The sequence below is a fragment of the Macaca mulatta genome, chromosome X, assembly GCF_049350105.2.
Source record: "Macaca mulatta isolate MMU2019108-1 chromosome X, T2T-MMU8v2.0, whole genome shotgun sequence".
In the NCBI taxonomy this organism is placed as follows: domain Eukaryota; kingdom Metazoa; phylum Chordata; class Mammalia; order Primates; family Cercopithecidae; genus Macaca; species Macaca mulatta.
The window spans coordinates 159,021,501-159,036,132 of NC_133426.1; the positions used below are offsets into that span (position 1 = coordinate 159,021,501).

The window sequence follows — 14,632 nt, forward strand, 5'->3', positions numbered from 1 at the left end:
GCTTTCTTTTATCTGAATATGTCAGTATACTTTGATAGTTGTCTCTATAAAGACCTTATACATTTTTGTTAGACTTCTTTTCAGGTTATTCTTGAATTTTGTTGCTATTGCAAATGGCATATTGTCTATTAATTGTTGTAGTTAGTTATTGCTTTCATGAAGTGAAGATTTTGATTTTGCTGTAGTAATCTGTTGTGCACCTCGTTCTGTAGGCTGATGCACTTGAATATTCCACATACCTTTTTCTTTGAATTTTCAAGATCGATAATGGTATTATCACTAAACATTACATGTTTTTCCAATATTCATACCACTTACTCATTTTGATAATTATAGCTCTTTGTGTCTCAGTCCTGATTTCAAATGTAGAGATAATAGCCTACATCTACTTCTCATTCCTGACTTGAATGATAATTCTTTGAATGTTTCACATTTAAGTATGTTTGCTGTTGATTTTAGGAAATGAAAGTTCTCTTTGAATATAGGTTAAATAAACACTTTTTTTTTATACCATGAACTCATATTAAATTTCTTTAACAAAGCTTTTTCTGTACCCATTGACACGATCAAATTTTTTCTCCTCCATTTTGTATGCAAGGAATTACAATGAAACAGTTTTTTTTTTTTTTTTTTTTTTTTCCTAATGTTAAACTGTATGTTATTTCCTTGGGCAGGGCTTGGTTATTCATTTAATATACTAGTAATTTACGAAGGATGTTTACTGCTATGTAAGGGAGCTTACTTAATGTGCTTTTTTTTTTCCATCTGGGTATGATGTGGTCCTCACCTGGTTTTTGAATCCAGGAGGGCTAGTCTGGGAGAATGAATTGAACAATTGTCAATATTTTGTGTGTCCTAGAAGAGATGAGATAAGATGTTGGTTAGTTATCCCTGATCATTTGGTAGAATTGGACTTCAATACTGCCTAACTTGGAATGTTTGAGGGTGGCTTGGGCTTTGAATATTGTACAGTTTCAGTTTTTATAGTTTAATTAATGTTTTCTTTTTCTTTTTGGATCAGTTTAGTTACTGATTTATTTTATTTCTACAAAGTGGTCAGTTTCATTTAGGATTTCACTTTTAATGGCTTTTTTTTCTTTTTTGAGACGGAGTCTTGCTCTGTCGCCCAGGCTGGTGTGCAGTGGCGCGATCTTGGCTCACTGCAAGCTCCGTCTCCCAGTTTCACGCCATTCTCCTGCCTCAGCATCCGGAGTATCTGGGACTATAGGCACCAGCCACCATGCCCGGCTAATTTTTTGTATTTTTAGTAGAGATGGGGTTTCACCATGTTAGCCAGGATGGTCTCGATCTCCCTGACCTCATGATACGCCCACCTCAGCCTCGCAAAGTGCTGGGATTACAGACTTGAGCCACTGCGCATGAACAGCTTTAAATACACAGCAAATCTGGTTCCAGTTAGACACTCGCCTACCTGCATATCAGCTTGTGGAATAACATGGAGCAAATCTAAGGCATTATGCCATTTCATCTCTAAATAATTCTATATGCATGTTTAAAAGATAAGGACATTCTATTAAACAAAATCCCAATAGTTTACATAACTGAAAAATTATATAAATGATTATCAAATGTTCAACTATTTTACACGCTTATCTGGCGGACTTATACTTTATAAAAAATATATTTCTTTGATGGAGTACCCAAATATGGTAACTTTCCCCTACTTGCTTCACTGTGGTGGTTTCATACATCTGTAATACAGCTAGGTAGGTTTGTGTGTGTGTGGAACATTCTACATTCTGTCCCATGGTTCTCCAACTTCTTAAGTTACTTTTAAAATTCTTGTACATTAAGCTTCACTCTTTGTGCTTTAAAGATCTATAGGTTTTGACAAATGCCTCGTGCCATTGTCTTAGTCCATTTGGGCTTCCATAACAGAAATAGTGTCGACTGGGTGGCTTATAAACAACACAACTTTATTTCTCACATTCTGGAGGTTGGGAAGTCCAAGATCAAGGTGCTGGCAGATTTCATGTCTGGTGGAGACCTGCTCCCTAGTTCATAGACAGCAGCCTTTTCCCTATGTCCTCACATGGAAGAAGGGGCAAGGGATCTCTGTGGGGTGTATTTTATAAAAACATTAATCCCATTCATGAGGACTCTGCTCTAATGATCGAGTCATTCTCCAAATATCCCACCTTCTACCTACTACCATCACCTTGGTATTTCAGCACATGAATTTTGTGGGAACACAAATACTCAGATGAAAGCAAGCATGCATCCGCCATTACAGTATTACCATACTAGTTTGACTGCCCTGATAAATCCCTTGTGCTTGTCAGACAACCCCTTGGCTACCACTGACAGGTTTTTCGTCTTTATAATTTTGCCTTTTCCAGAATGTCATATGAATAGAATCTTATACTATGTAGCCTTTTTAGACTGGTTTCTTTCACCTAACATAATGAACTGAAGAGTCATGTATAACTTTGTGTGGCTTGTAACTTATTCCTTTTCATTGAGGAGTAGTAGTATCATTGTCTGGTTGTGTGTATATATATATATATATATATCCACCAAACAAAATACATTTTGGATGCTTCTATTTTTGGTGATTATGAAATGAGCTTTTGTATACATTCATATACAACTTTTTATGTAGACTAATTTTTCAAATCAATTGGGTAAATTGATTATGACTGCTGAATCTTATGCTAAGTCTATGTTCAGCTTTTTAAGAAAACGCCAAATTATCTTCCAAAATGACTGTATCGTGTTGCGTTTCGACCAGCAATGAATGAGAGTTTCTGTTGCTCCACACCTTCACTGGCAATTGGTCTTGGTTTTGTTTTCTTTGTTTTGCTTTTTTATGGATTTTGGACATTCTAATAGGTGTGTAGTGGTATCTCATTTTAGTACACAATTATCTAATGAGAAAGGATGCTCAGTACTTTTATTATGCTTATTTGCCATGTGTGTATCTTCTTTTGTGTAGCGTGTGTTCAGATCTTTGACTATTTTCATTTTTTTCTATCATTGCACTTTAAGAATTTGTGTATGTCGTAGAGACAAGTTCTTTACCACATATGTGTACCACAGATGTTTTCTGCTAGTCTGTGGCTTCTGCTTTCATTTTCTTAACATTGTCTTTTGAAGAGCACATGATGTTTATTTTAATAAAGTCAACTTGGCAAATTTTTCTTTCATTGATCGTGCTTTTGGTGTTGAATTTAAAAACTCACCACTGAACTCAAAGTTATGTGAATTTTCTCCTATGTTTTCTTATAGAGGGTTGTATAGTTTTTGCATTTTGCATTACGTGTATGATGTATTTTGAGTTAATTTTCGTGGAATATGTAAGGATGTGTCTAGGTTATTATAATTTGTGTATAGATGTCTAATTTTTCAGGCACCTTTTGTTGGAAAAACTGTACTTTCACCATTATTGCCTTTGTTGTGAATCATCTGACTATATGTGTGCGGGTCTATTTCTGAGCTCTATTCTGTTTTATTAATCTACATGTCCATTCTTTGCTAATGCTTATGTCCTCCACTAAATTCATATTGTGAAGCCCTCAGTCCCAGGGTGTCTATATTTGGAGATGAGGCCTCTAAGGAAGTAATTAATGTTAAAAGAGGTCATAAGAGTGGGGCGTGGATCCCATAGGATTAGTGTGGTTACTAAGAAGTTAGAAGAGAGAGAAGAAATTACTTTTGTGCCTGCACTAGCTCTCTCTCTCTCTGTTTCTCTTTCTCTCTGCACATGCACAGAGGAAAGGCCAAGAACGGACATATTGAGAAAGGGCCATCTACAAGCCAGGAATAAGGCCATCACCAGAAACTAACCCCACCACTTCTTGATCTGGGACTTCCATACTTTAAAACTGTGGAAAAAATAAATAAATTTCTATTGTTTCAGCTACTCAGTCTGTGGCATTTTGTTATGGCAGCCTGAGCTGACTAACACTTAACCTCAGGTAACACAATTTTTTTTTTGTTTTGTCCTAGAAAAAAAAGTGTAAATTTGATATTTAAAGTCTGTGGTACATTTTGAGTTACATTTTTGTATGGTGTAAGATATGTGCAATGATTAGTATTATGCGTCAACTTGTCTAGGCTATAGTGCTCAGCTGTGTGGTCAAACAGTAGTTTAGATATTGTTGTGAAGGTATTTTGTAGTTGTAATTAACGTTTACAATCAGTTGATTTTAAGTAAATCAGTTTAACCTCCATAATGTGGATGGGCCTCATCCAGTTAGTTGAGGGTGTTAGGAGAAAAGACCAAGGTTTCCTGGAAAAGAATTCTACCACAAGACTAACATTAAAATGTTGTGTGAGTTTCTAGCGTGCTGGCCTGCCTCACTGATTTGGGATATACCGGACCTCATAATCGCATGAGATAATTCTTTATGATATCTTTATCTTTCGTTCTTTCTCTCCCTTTTCACATAGATAGATAGGTAGGTAGGTAGATAGATAGACAGACAGATAGATAGAAAGCAATTATGGATTGAAATTCAGGTTTGCATATGGATATCCAATTGATCTCGAGCCAGTTGAATACACTATCATTTCTCTCCTCTAATCTTCATTTGTATCTTTATCAATACTTGGCTTTTATGTATATGCATATACATGTGGATCCATTCCTGGACTTTATTCTCTTCTTTTGTGTGTTTCTAATCTTATGACAATTCCACACTATACTGATTATTGTTACTTTATAAACCTTGAAATGAAGTAGGGAACCCCTCTGTATTTATTGCTTCTCACACAGCTGATAAAGCATGCCTGAGACTGGGAATGTTACAAAGGAAGGATGTTTATTGGACTTGCAGTTCCACGTGACTGGGTAGGCCTCACAATCATGGCGGAAGGCAAGGAGGCGCAAGTCACATCTTACATGGATGGCGGCAGACAAAGAGAGAGAGAGCTTGTGCAGGGAAACTCCTGTTTTTAAAACCATCAGATCTTTTGAGACTTATTCACTATCACCAGAACAGTATGGGAAAGACCCAACCCCAGGATTCAATTATCTCCCACTGGGTCCCTCCCACAACATGTGGGAATATTGGGAGTTACAAGATGAGATTTGTGTGGGGACACAGAGCCAAACAATATCATTCCACCTGTGGTTCCTCCCAAATTTCACATCTTCACCTTTCAAAACCACTCCTGCCTTCCCAACAGTCCCCCAAAGTCTTAACTCATTTCAGCATTAACGCAAAAGCCCACAGTCCAAATCTTGAGAAGTTTTCAAAGGACACTCAGTTGTCTTCAGTTAACAATGTGAAAGGACTGCATTGATATGGTTAAATTCCCAGGACTCTCAGTTCTTTAGGAATGGACTAAATATCTGGTATCATCACTTACAGAATGTCTTGAACTTGGTATAGTTTATGATCAGAAATTAGTTCATATTTTTTATTTTTATCTTTTAATTCAATTTTTTTTCATGAGCTTTTTGAAGGCCCCCTGGATATGCACCCTGTATAAAGGGGAAAAATTCTTGTGACTACTAATTTTGACTGAAATTATTGTTGAATTAATTTATACAAAGACAAAAGGTGATACAAGCATTTTTATAACACTTAGTGAACAGATTTGTGAAATAAATGCATTCAAAATCAAACTAAAGCAGAAAAATGAAATATAAAATAAAATAAAATAGTACACAGCAGATTGCTAATTGTGGCGACCTCTGAGGTGCAGGCTGAATTGTGGAGGAACTTTATACAGAGAAGAATTGTGAATTCTCTGTATTTTAGATTTTTTTTTTTTTTGCAACAAGAATATAGGCACTATTTTCTTTTTAATTAAAATATCTAAATAAGCCTAACAGCAAAAATAGTAGCTGTGTACTTGTCAGTTAAAGTAACTGAAGTAACTGTTAGCTGATGCAATAGGCAAACCATGGAATTTGAGTGACTTGACAAAACACAAGTTTATTTTATGTGCACATGAGTCCTGATGTGGTTTGACAGGGCCTCTCCACTCTCCTGTGACCCAGGTATCCAGGCAGCAACTTCCACCTTGGGATTCCACCATCTCAACATGAGGCTGCCATGTTTATTGTCAGATGGAGGGAGAAAGCATGGAAATGGCACACTGGTTCTCAGATGTCTGGATGTGACAAACAATGCTTCTACTCATGTTTCAGTGGTAAGGGGTTGTCACATGACCCTTCCTAACTACAAGTGGACTGTACTGTTCCCATGTATCCAGGAAGGAGAGGAAGATGAGATGTGGATGAGCACTATAGTCTCTCCCATAAACTGTTACATAGTAAGTGCTCAGCAAAAAGGAACTGTTATCATTTGCTATGACAAAAGCCCTCTTCATTGCTGGGAGGAGTTTCTGAGAAAGCCAGATTTTCTTTAAGTTCTCCAACCTTTTTTAAGTGTGTACCGTATGACAGATGCTTTCAAATACAGGATCACATGTAGTTTTCTAAGGATCCTGTAAACCTCAGCCCTTCGTGTGATATAGTAACTTCTTCACTTACTAGTATAGTTAGATATACTAACTATCTTCACTTACTAACACTTTTCTGCACTATCATTTGCGATAATATCTGAAACCTTAGTGGGCTGAGAATTTCTCATTCTTTTAATTCATGGTTGAAGCCTTAACCTGTGGGTCTCTGCTACCCTCCTGTTACCTGAACATCTGTTCAGATGCCATTAGACATATAGAAAGCTGTGTCTTTCCTGTGGGGCCGATCTGCGGACCTGAAGTAGTGCCAAGAAAGTTTTCTTTTTCATTTTTTAATGTTTTGATTTTTTTCATTTTTAATCAGCTAACATGCCTACCAAGGCACCACTTTTTATCTCCTAGGAAAACGTTAGGGTTTTAGGAATTCAGCTTCATTGGATATTTGCCCCACAGTGATTTAGAAAGTCCTTCCTCATCTGTCACTTATGAAGGAGATGTTATGAACTGAACTGTGTCCCTGCTCCCACCAAAATTCATATGTTGAAATCCCAAGACTCAATGTGATGTATCTGTAGATGAGGTATTTGAAAGTAATTAGAGTTAGATTATGTCATTAAGGTGGGACCTTCATGCTGGGATTACTGTTCTTATAAGAGACATCAGAGAGCTTACTTGCATTCTCTCTTTCTGCCATTTGCAGACACACAGAGAAGGTAGTTGTCTACAAGCCAGGAAGAGACCCTCGCCAGGCATCAAACCTGCTAGTATCTTGATCTCAAACTTCCTAGCCTCCAGAAATGTGAGAAACATCGATCTATTCTTTAAGCCACCCAGTGGTACTTTGTTATGGAACTTTGTTATGGCAGCCTGAGCTAATACAAGAGGCCTTGGCTTTTGACCATCTGTGTATGTGCTCTGTGGCCAGTTTCCAATGAGACAGCTTGTTAAAGTCCTACTGTAAATATAGGATGGTTTCAAACACTTTCTCACTTCAGGGTTGTTGGGGTCCACGTGTTTCCTAAACAAAGGAATGAACACACAAGACAACACAAGACAAGACAAACATGGCGGCCGCCTCGAATGGCGTGCTCTCCTTTATTTTATACAGTCGTTTGTGGACTGTTGCCAAGTCACAAGACACATTGTTGTTTTTCTGACCTTTCCCTGACTTTCTGGATTTTCAAGATATTTACATATAAACAGGCCCCCAACGCCCTGCTTCATTTGCAAGAGCAGGACTTGTCGGGAACGCCCTGCTTCGTTTGGGAGAGCAGGACTTATCCGGAACACCCTGTTTGTGAGCATGTAGTCCTCTACATTTCCCCTTTCCTTATTTACAAGTTTGAATTTCTTTTAAAACCATCATTTCATGTTGGGCTCGCTGTGATTCGGTGTTTGCCCTTTGGCACCGTCTCCAGCAGACTGTGAAAAATGACAAAGGCAAGAACAACAATCAATACATTACAGAAACAGAGGTCAGCAAAGTGTTTACAGGACTCATAGGGTTCAAAGACGTCAAACTTTGTGCAATACCAGTCATCAAATCTGTACCAGTTAGCAATGGTAACTGATTGCGAAATGTTTCAGAAATGTTCTGTGTTAATTCTTGTATTTCTAGGGAAAGATTATTATGACCAATTAAAAGTCTCTTTATCTCAGTCCAATTATGTACAGTGCTGTTAAAAGGAACAGGAGTAATACAAAATTGGGTAGTGTTCCAATCACATTTCAACAAAACTCGGGTATTCAACACTGTTAGCTGATATCCCAACCAAGAAACCACTTGTTCCAGATTATCTACTTGTTCAGTCAAATGAGCATCTATGTCTCGTTGCTGCTGCCGCAACAAATGTGATTGTTCATGCCATTGTTGCACAAATTCTGCATTTTGTATACTCTGGTGTAGAGCTAATCCAGCAACAGCGGCGGTGGAAGCAATTGCTACAAGTCCTATCACCGTGGTCACGACGATTCCAACCATCCTCCGACTGCGGTGGACAAGATCTTGCATAACCTTGTAAATTTGAGTAACCCCAGCAGATTCACTCCAAGTACGTGTTAAGTTTACAGGTAGCCAGGTTTCTTTTCTGGCTCTTAGTATATATAAATCGGAATGAGACTCATTCCAATTATTATTCCACCAAGTAGTATTTATACAACTTAAGAATGTACAATTGTTTGTACAGTTAACTACCCCTGTATTATTATCCTATTTAAAAATTCCTGTCAACAACAAGTAAGGCTTTCTTACACATGCAATAACATATCTAGAACTATTTCGATGCAAAGATATATGGAAAGGGTTAGCAATATTAGTAAGATTTAAGGACATGTTTCCCATGAAAGTGAACATTGGTTTACCAGCAGCTAGCAACTTCCAAATATGACCTTGTATTTGTGAGGTATTAGCCAAATGTGGCATAGGGGGTGATAGACCACCATCATGCCAAATAATAGTTTCATTGCCATCTGCAGCGATGTTGTGATTACCTATATGCCAACGCAGGTTGACATGGTTGAATTTAGTCTGAAAATCATGTACACTCCAATCTGTAACAAGGTATTTCCGACTCTTTCTTTTTACTTCTAACAACAATCGTGGCCCACTACTGTTATGCCCAGACCGTTTATTCCCCGAAGAAGACCACCAGAGTCCAGAGTCAAAGCTAAGCAGCAAGGATCTTTATTACAGGTTCGAACCTGGAGCTCTCACTTGCTCGTGAAACGAGACGGGCAGGAGAGCTCCCCTACTGAGCTCCGAACAATGTTATATAGTCTAAGGAAAGTAGGCATAGAATCATTATACAAATTAGAGGTATGATTGGCTGGAGTTTGAACAAAGCGATTTGGCAAACTATGATTGGTTCCCGCCATTTCTGATATTTCAGTACAACCCTTGAGGCGGAAGAGCAGTTTTACACAAAGGCAGTTAATTATATTGCATCAGGTTGCACGACCAGTTTATGGCTATCTTGCTTAAACACACCTTGTGACCTGGCTATCTTACTTAAACATTCCTTGTGACCTGGCCTCAGAAAGAGAAACATGTACTTACAGAACTTACGAAACCTCTGGTACGTGCAAAGATTAGAGAGCAGAACAAGGGTGTAGCGGGTGGGGGGCGGGTACACATCTATCTTTGTGTCCTTTCATTTCTCCCTTCTCATAAGTAACTGGATGTCCAATCTTGGATTTCCAGAGTCTTATAATATAGCCTCACTTTCTGGGTGCAGGAGAGGCTGGTGATGGCTACGGAGGACCATTAGTTGGATGGTATCAAACCTTTCTCTGACAAATTGTAAAATTTTATTTACCACACAGGGGCCTATAGTGAATAGAAGTAGTAAAGACATTAGGGGGCCTAAAAGGGGTGCCAGAAGGGAAAACATTGAAGAGCTCCACCAATTGTTAGCGGCTGTAGTGAATTGTTGCTTTTTCATTTCTAAGCTTAGTTCGTGTAGGCGTTGGACTCTTTCCTCAACTAACCCTGACTCATTTATATAGAAACAGCATTCTTCTTTGAGGAACATACAGGTACCTCCTTTCTCAGCCGTGAGTAAGTCTAAGGCTCTGCGGTTTTGAAGGGTGACCTGTGCTAGGGAGGTGAGCTGCCACTGAAGGGAGGCTAGGGAATAGGCGGAGTCTTCCATAGCAACAGAGAATTGTTGTAACAGCTTGTCGTTTTCTATCATGGAGTGTTGTAGGGCCCCTCCTGCTAACCCCGCTGCGACGACAGAGGTGGTTAAGGATATTCCGGCAATTAGTGGTAGAAAAACTGCTCGTCTATGTCGCGCAGTTTTAGTTGGGGCGGTCCCTGCCCAGCCTATGAACTCTGCCGGGGTTAGCAGTGTCAGTCGGGGAACTAGGGTAACAGGGATACACAACTGTCCGTCAGAGATGCTTTTGGACAGAGTTTTTAACAGAGTCATATTACACCAGAAGAACACACCAGGGGGAGCATATATGGGACTATTAGGGTATGTAGCCGATTGGTTGCAGAGGCTGTTGCTAAATGCCGAATAACAATAGGGGTATTTCTCTTGGTATGGGTCACGGTACAGGGCTACATCGGGTATCGTGACTATCGATGAGTTAAAACCTGTATAGTTTGTGGGAGGGGAGGATAGAGGAACAGCCGTTAATGGTGGTCTTCCTAGGGTTGCACACATAAAGCAAGAGGACAGGTCGCCTAAACCAGTGAGGTTGGCGAATGCTAGCCCTTCCCGTAATAGAGTTAGCCAGGAGAAGGGCTGCAAGTCTTGTGATAACTTGGTTTCTTGCCTGTGGATTTGTGTGTGGATTAAGGGTTGAATCTGGGCTAGACTTCTCCACAGATATAAATGGCTACTGGGCCAGGTACTAGTTGATGAGTAATATACTCCCCCATGTTGTGGGGTTGTCCACCGAGAGTCCCATGGGTCTCTAATTATCCAAGTGTAAGTGACGGGAGACTCAGTTTTGTAAAAATACCACCCTTGTCGTTTTCTCCAGTATCGGACAGAGTGCGTCTTACAGTAGCTATATGGGCAACCTGCACTCTGGTGCCACCAATAATTTTTACAATTATATTCAGTTTGATCATATTCAAAACAGATCATGGGTGTTGCTGGTTGGGCAATCTGGAACCTAGTGAAATTGAGGTAAACTATAGTATTACACCCTGAGGGGGGGCAGTCTGTGCTAGCTAGCAGTTTACCCGCTTGGGGGGTTTCCCCGGGGTGAGTTTTGTTTTCATAGAGCCAGAACCTCCAGACATAGGGATTAGACGGCACAGCAGTGAGGAGAGTCAGATGCATAAGGCATAAAAGCATAGGTAAGCTAGACATGGTTACGGCTATGGGGATGACGGCGCAGGGTTAGCTTTAAGGGATTGTTCTTAGCTTTGTCTACAGTCCATGTAACCGGTGCTCCAGACGGCTCGAGAAGGTCGGATGTTGGGTCCACTGGTTTGACGTGTGTGTAGTGGATCCACGAAGCGATGCCTTCTACTTTGAGAGCGGTGGGAGTAGTCAGGAGTACTTGCAGTGGTCCTTTCCACCTGGGTTGAAGAGTTTCTTGCCGGTGGCGCTTGACTAGGACCCAGTCTCCCGGCTGGAACGGATGAGGCGTCGGCGGAGGTCCTGCCTCGTACAGTTCTCGTAGTCTGGGCCAAATTTCCTGGTGAATTTTCTGTAAGGCTTGTAAGGAGAACAGGAGCTCAGAGACATTTTCAGTTTCAGGTTTGAGTAAGTCATCTTTTAGACTGGGGACCAGGGGTGGGGGTCTGCCATACATGATTTCATATGGTGTGAGGCCTAGTCTGTAAGGGGTATTTCGGGCCCGGAACAGAGCGTAGGGGAGAAGTACTACCCAATTAGCGCCAGTCTCCATGGTCAATTTAGTTAAGGTCTCCTTCAGAGTCCGATTCATCCTTTCTACCTGTCCTGAGCTTTGGGGCCTATAAGCACAATGTAATTTCCAATTTGCCCCCAGAATGGAAGCCAAATCCTGACTTACCTTAGCAACGAAGGCTGGTCCATTGTCTGACCCTATTTGGACGGGAAAGCCATACCTGGGGAGGATTTCTTCCAAAATTTTCTTTGCTACAACCTGAGCAGTTTCTCTCTTAGTTGGGAACGCTTCTGTCCATCCTGAAAAAGTATCTACAAAGACAAGTAAGTACTGATACCCATATTTTCCAGGCTTTATCTCAGTAAAGTCTATTTCCCAATAGATACCAGGCCTAGTTCCTCTACACCTAATTCCTGTGGTGGTCTGGGTTTGGGGGCAAGCGTTGTTTAGTTGGCAGGCTTTGCAATTTGTTGTGACATCGCTGGCCAGTTCAGCTATGCGCCTGATTCTAAACTTGGCGTGCCTGATTAAGTCCATCATTCGCCGGGCACCCAGGTGGGTTGTCCGGTGGATGTGTTCCAACACCTGACGTCCTAATTTTTCTGGTAGGATGGTTTGGTCATTTATATCAGTCCACCACCCATTTTTAACCTGTTTTAGTGGAAGCGTGTTCATCCATTCGCGATCCTGTTCGGTATAGTCGGGAAAACATGGCAAATTTCGCGGGCCAGGATCGGGGAGCTGGAGCGCGAGGAGCTGACTGGGAGCTTTTGCTATGCTCCTTGCGGTTTGGTCGGCTAAGAAGTTGCCTCGAGCAATTGGCGTAGTTGGTTTCTGATGCCCAGGGCAATGTACAATAGCCAATTTCTTTGGTTTCCACAAAGCAGTTAATAGAGCTAGGATCTCTTGCTTGTTTTTTATTTCTTTGCCTTCGGCTGTTAATAGTCCCCTTTCTCTGTAGATGGCCCCATGTATGTGCGCAGTAGCGAAAGCATAGCGGCTATCCGTGTATACTGTTAGTTTTTTCTCTGCCCCTAGGGTGAGGGCCTGTGTAAGGGCTATCAGTTCGGCTCTTTGGGCCGATGTCCCTGGAGGCAAGGGTTCCGCCCAGATTACCTCAGTCTCTGACGTTACAGCCGCTCCTGCATACCGCTGGCCTTGGTGGACATAGCTGCTGCCATCAGTGAACCAGGTGAGTTCTGTGTCGGGGAGCGGACGATCTTGCAGGTCCTCCCGCACCCCATGCACCTGAGCCAGTATCTCAGTGCACTCATGGGACGGGGCGTCCAAGTCTGGATTTGGCAGCAGTGAAGCAGGGTTTAAAGAGGTTGGGGGCAGAAAAGTTATTCTGAGGGGGTTTAACAGCAGTCCTTGATAGTGGGTGAGCCGGGCGTTACTCATCCATCGGTCCGGCGGCTGCCGGAGGACGCCTTCAATGGCATGCGGGGTTATAACGCGCAACTCTTGCCCCATGATAAGTTTATCAGCGTCTCGGACCATTAGGGCGGTCGCCGCGATTATCCGGAGGCAGGGTGGCCAGCCAGCAGCCACTGAATCTAATTTTTTTGACAAATAGGCAACTGGCCTCTGCCAGGGGCCTAGGTACTGTGTTAACACGGCTTTTGCAACACCCTTACTTTCATCCACGTATAAGTGGAAGGGTTTGGAGACATCAGGGAGCCCCAGCGCGGGGGCTGATAACAAGGCAGTTTTGATTTGCTGAAAGGCCAGCTCAGCCTCTTCCGTCCAATTGAAGGGCTGCCGTTCCTTTGTTGCCTGGTATAGGGGCTTGGCTAACTCAGCAAATCCGGGTATCCATAACCTACAGAACCCTGCCGACCCCAGGAATTCTCTCACTTGCCGTGTTGACTGGGGTCTAGGGATGCGTAGGACTGTTTCCTTTCGGGCTTTGGTTAGCCAGCGTTGCCCCCCTTTTAATAGGTACCCCAGATAAGTTACCTCCGACTTGCAGATCTGAGCCTTTGTTGCTGAGGCTCGGTAGCCTAGCTCCCCCAGAGTCTTCAGGAGGTCCTCAGTCCCTCGAACACAAGTTTCCGGGGACCTGGCCGCTATTAAGAGATCATCAACATATTGCAAAAGAGTTATTTCAGGGTGTTGCCGCCGGTACTCACCCAGATCTTCATGAAGGGCTTCATCGAACAGAGTTGGCGAGTTCTTGAACCCTTGTGGCAGTCTGGTCCATGTTAGCTGACCGTTGATGCCCCTCTCAGGATCCGTCCATTGAAATGCAAAGAGTTCTTGACTTTTGGGAGCCAGAGGAAGGCTGAAGAAAGCGTCTTTTAGATCCAGAACGGTATACCACTGTTTTTTGGGATGTAAGGCACTCAGAAGGGTGTATGGATTGGGCACAGTGGGATGTATGTCCATGACCCTTTTATTAACTTCTCTTAAATCCTGTACTGGCCTGTAGTCCGTACTGTTGGGTTTACGAACAGGTAACAGTGGAGTATTCCAGGATGAGTGGCAAGCCCGTAGGACTCCCTGGTCTAGGAGTCGGCGGATATGGGGCGTAATTCCTTCTCTTGCCTCCAGGGGCATAGGATATTGCCGAACCCGAACGGGGTCCGTCCCTGGCTTAACTTCCACAAATATGGCAGGTCGATGTTTAGCTAGCCCCAAGCCCCCAGTTTCTGCCCACGCTTCAGGGAAACGCTGGAGCCAAGAGTCAATTCCCTGATCGGGGGGCTTTTGCTCTTGATGGAGTCGGTACTCATCTTCTAAGGTGACAGTCAGGATAGATATTGGCCTGTTTTGGGAATCAGTTATCTTGGGCCCTTCTGGCTCAAAGTGGATTTGGGCCCCCATCTTTGTCAGCAAGTCCCTCCCTAGTAGAGGGCAGGGGCTCTCTGGGATGACTAGGAAGGAATGGGAGACTTTTCCCGTT

The 14,632-nt window shown here is 42.1% G+C and overlaps 1 pseudogene; it reads left to right on the plus strand.

Moving 5' to 3' along the window:
* Positions 1–4,195: 4,195 nt before the first annotated feature.
* LOC144338613 (chondrosarcoma-associated gene 2/3 protein-like) overlaps positions 4,196–14,632 on the plus strand; it is a 48,867-nt pseudogene continuing 38,430 nt past the window's right edge.